This window comes from Humulus lupulus, chromosome 2 (assembly GCF_963169125.1).
Source record: "Humulus lupulus chromosome 2, drHumLupu1.1, whole genome shotgun sequence".
In the NCBI taxonomy this organism is placed as follows: domain Eukaryota; kingdom Viridiplantae; phylum Streptophyta; class Magnoliopsida; order Rosales; family Cannabaceae; genus Humulus; species Humulus lupulus.
The window spans coordinates 259,349,848-259,354,705 of NC_084794.1; the positions used below are offsets into that span (position 1 = coordinate 259,349,848).

At 42.3% G+C, this 4,858-nt stretch overlaps 1 non-coding gene across 1 annotated transcript; it reads left to right on the top strand.

Moving 5' to 3' along the window:
• Positions 1-4,368: 4,368 nt before the first annotated feature.
• LOC133820058 (small nucleolar RNA R71) lies at positions 4,369-4,475 on the top strand. The gene has a single exon (XR_009886492.1). It is a non-coding gene; the product is annotated as a small nucleolar RNA R71 (small nucleolar RNA).
• The last annotated feature ends 383 nt before the right edge of the window (positions 4,476-4,858 follow it).

The window sequence follows — 4,858 nt, forward strand, 5'->3', positions numbered from 1 at the left end:
TTACTAAGTGAGTTTAAAATGTGCAAGTAACTCGCTAATCGAGGTTTTAGGAAAAAAAGTGTAATTATACCATAATTAGAGTCATAAATTTGAGAATAAACCTTTCATTGAAAATTATAATACATTTAACACTTGGGATCCCAAAAACATTGTTTATAAATATTTACAATTCAAAATATAACCATAGTCGACTAAACGACAAAATTCAAGTTTAGTACAACCATCACCCAAAAACACCCCTGGTCGTGGCAGCCAGGCAGACCAGACATGTACGCGTCGCTCGTCACGCTCACCATACTCAAGGTTGATCGACTTTTCCCTTGCCTTTACCTGCACCATAGAGCACCCGTGAGTCGAAGCCCATCAAGAAAACCCTCACAAGCAGATAATATATGCATATCAATCACCTAATATAAAATCAAGCCATCATCAGGCTATACACGTACGGCCATGCTGTCCCAGGCGCTTTACCAGGCCATGGGTTCACGGTCTATACCGTAAGGATATCCCAGGTATCCCTTGGGGTCTCGCCCTAAAAACTCGCACTCCGCGTGCTAAACGCTGCCCCTAGCCCCTTGCCGTTCTCGACCTTCGCCGTTCCACCATTTATACACACACATAATATAACTAAATAGATATTTAAACACACATAAATGCAATCAAAGGGCCACACCCTGCAACATAAGCTCTACGACAACAGTAGTTTTCTTACCTGTGTCCCAAGCTTTCCAAGCACTGATGTCTCGAGCACAGTTCCCTAGTCCGAGCCTCGCCGATACCCTAGTCACAACGCATTAACAATATCCACCCATCAAGTTCTTATCCATTAAATAGCTTTGGGTCATAATTCTAATCTCCAGGACGTTGAATTCTATCAATCCGGGTGATAAAATCCGTCCCGAGCCTTAACTATTAGGTTCCCAAGTCAAATCCCACTAAACACCCTGCATCTTGAACTAGGGCTGCGGCCCAACCCCTTAAGGGTCACGGCTTGCCTCAAAATAGAGGCTAAACGCCTCCCTGGAAACACACACAGGCTGCAGCATGCTTAGCCAAGCGTCGTGGCACGCCCCATGGTCAGTGGCCTCCCCAGGCCTTGCGTGCACACGGGCCGCGACATGCCCCTCCTAGGGCCGCGACCCTCACCTCCAAACCCAGAAAACCACCATTTTTCCCTGTATTTCGTTCGAGCCAATCCTTCTAAAATCATCCCAACTCAATACCCAAACCCAAAATTAAGCTTGATCCTCCCTACCACATCATCTAAGCTCCACAACAAAATCTAACACAGTGTTATAAACTCAACCCACAACCGAATTTAACTCATGATTCTGGTTCACATGCAACTTACAACTCTAGCTATAATTCTATTGAAACTCAAGGGATTTTAGAGTTAGATCCCTTACCTCAGCTGATGAGTTCAAGCTTCCACTAGCACCTTAACCTCCAAAGTTCACCTCTTCCAAGCTCCAAGCCTCAAGCTCCCAAAACCCTAGCTCCAATTCCTTAGTTTTGACTGGTTTCCTCCAAGAGTTCTCCCAAGCTTCCAATGGAGAGAAAATCTTCAAAAGAGAGGTGAAGGAAGAGATAGGGTCAGTTTAGAGAAGTCTAGGGGTTTCCTATATTTTGTTTTATTTAACTTAAGTCTAAGAGGTTTCCTCAAGGCTCGGGGTACCAAAAACGTCCCCGAGGGCAAAATGGTAAATTTCCCCAATATTCCCTCCTAGGCATTATAACCTCAAATATATCTCCGAATATTTATTTCCATAACCCGATAACCCCATAAAATGACTAACACCCGAAATACCCCTCGACTCGCCCCAAGTCAGATTTTCGACCCCGTTGTGAATTTCTAGCTAACCGCTCCCTAGGACTGTCTCAGATTGTGCAACACAGATATATCACAAGTATATCATAATTATCATGTTATACCCTCAACGGGCTAAAATTACAATCATGCCCCTAATAACCAGACGGGGCCCACATGCATATTTAATTCACCTAAACATGCATTACTAATCACATATTCACACAAATTCACATATTATAACAATAATTCACTTATTGCCCTCCAGGCACGCTAATCAAGGCCCTAAGCCTTATTAGCAAATTTGGGTCATTACAGACCCTAAGTTCGATGGAAACTAAAATTGCTTGTTTAGTCTATGACTAGTTACTCAGAGCCAGGGCCAAAGGCCTAGGTGACTGCTTTGTCACATGGCTAAGGGAGCGGTACCCACAGTAGTGACTCTATGGTCACTTGGTAGGCTTATGTTGGTGACTATTTCATCAAATACCTATCTTGTTAAGCTAGTGAAAGGATCACTTATTTGTAAAGCCCATGTAACCCTATCGTCACATGGTTAATGGGAACGAAACCCACCTTAGTAACTTTTACAACTGTCATTCCTCCATTTTGGACTAAAAGTCCTGGATGATTATTATGATCATCGTTTGATATTATATTCATGCAGTATTGAGTTTTCTTGCTGGGCTTTGGCTCATGGGTGCTATGTGGTGCAGGTAAAGGGAAAGAAAAGCTCACCCAGCCTTGAGTGGATAGCTTAGGTGGTGATGTGTACATATGTGGCCACTTGACCACCACGGCCAAGGAGTTCTCAGGGGAACTAGGGGGTTTACCCTATTTTTGCCGCTTAGATTGGCAGGTTGTAAATTTTATACTGTAGTGACCCTTTTGCATTATAAATAACTTGTAAACATTTTTATGGGCCCATGAACAGTGTTATGTTTTAAATAAAATATATCATTTCCTTTTGATTGGTTTTCCACCTTAACCTATTAATAACACCTAGAAGCACGTTTTTAACCAAAGAACTTGGTTAGCGAGTTAAATTTATGGTTCAAAGTTCACCGTAACTGTCTTGGGGTAACCAGGGCGTTACACCGTGTTTACCATAGATTGGGTATCAAGAATAAGAAAATCCACGGGGTAATAGAATTTTTCAATTTGAACTAAAACATCCTCAACAATACCCCTAGGCTTTTTGGTGGAGCGGTCAGCAAGCTATAGCACAACAGATGTTGGCTTCATTTCTCCAAGACCGAGTTGCGAGTATACAGAGTAAGGCATGAGATTTACAATCGCGCCAAGATCAAGTAAGGCTTGTCTGACTTCATGGGTCCCAATTTGGCAAGAAATGGCGGGACAACCGAGATCTTTGTGTTTCGGCGATGTCTTTTGTTCAATCACCGCACTCACTTTCTCAGTCAAGAAAGCAGTCTTCTTGACATGGTGCTTCCTTTTTGCAGTGCATAGATCCTTGATGATTTTGGCATAAGTTGGCACTTGTTTTATGATGTGAAGCAAAGGATGATTAATCTTCACTTGTGTCAAGTGCTCAAGGATTTCAGCTCGGTTATCAGGAAGTTTCCCAACGGGTTTCAAAGCCTGGGGAAATGGTACTTTTGGAGAGGCATTGAGTGGTGGATTTTCGGAAATGACTTTTGGAGTACTGGGAGAGTTGGATTTTATGGGTGGGTCTTGCAAAGTTGTACCGCTTTTAGTCATGATGGCATTTACTTCCTTAACATTTTGATCATTAGAAGTTGAAGATTGGTCCATGTGTTGGCCTTGCACATTGAATTTTGGTTGGGAAGGAAGTTTGCCTTTTTCTGGAATGGCCAAGGATTCAGTCAATTTTGAGAATTGACATTTCATTTCCTTGATTTCTTCCATCATTTGGCGATTTAGTTTGGATTGTTCCTCTATGAATGCATGAGGAGCATTCTCGAGAGAATTTCTTTGTGGATGAGCATTGTATTAAGGTGCAGAATACGCCTTTGATGGTTGAACTTGTTGTTCATTTCTCCATTGGCCTCTAGACGATTGAGCTTGGTTGGAATCTCTCCAACTGAAATTTGGGTGGTTTCTCCAAACAGGGTTGTACATATGGGAGAATGGCTTGTTATATGCCCCTAAGGCATTGCATTGATCCTCATAACCCCCCCCCCCCCCCATCTCATTAAAAGCTAAGAATTCCTTAGCTAAATGCTCTGTCCCTCCACAAACAAAGCAAGGTTCTTGTGATTCTGTTTGAACAATCATGTGTAGTTTTTGGCCATTTTTCGTCATCAAGACCTCAAACTGATTTTTCAAAGCTTCGAGTTGGGCCTTAATATTATCCTCTTCTCGAAGTTGATAGATCCCAGGTGGTTTGTGTTGGTTGGTGCTATCAGTAGCACTTAGACCAGTCCAGGTGTGAGAATTTTTTTGCAGTTTCTTCTAGATATTCAAGAGCATCGTCTAGCTCTTTTTCGAGGAATTCACCATTGCATATCATTTCTACAAACTGGCGCTCACGACTTGTGAGGCCTTCATAGAAGTAACTGACCAAACGCCAGTTCTCATAGCCATGGTGCGGGCACTGATTCAATAGATCATTGAATCTTTCCCAAACTTGATAGAACGTTTCATTGTCCTTTTGGGAAAATGTGGAAATTTGTCGTTTTAGACTGTTGGTCTTATGGCTGGGGAAGTGTTTCAAAAAGAAAGATTTGGTAATCTCCTCCCATGTTCCAATAGACCTAGGTCTCAAAGAGTATAACCAACTTTTGGCTTTGTCCTTCAAGGAGAAAGGGAAGAACTTCAGTTGCACAGAATCAACATTTTCAGCTTGGTTATAGAACGTGGCTACTACCTCCTCGAATTCTCTAATATGCACGTATGGCCTTTTGTTTTCCATTCCATGAAATGTGGGCAAGAGTTGAGTCATGACAGGTTTAAAGTCTAATGCAGCCATATTAGGAGGGAAGATAATGCATGAAGGCATGGAAGTGCGAGTATGATGGAGGTAGTCATTGAAAGTTCTTGGTTGGATTTCATCATTATGAGCCATTA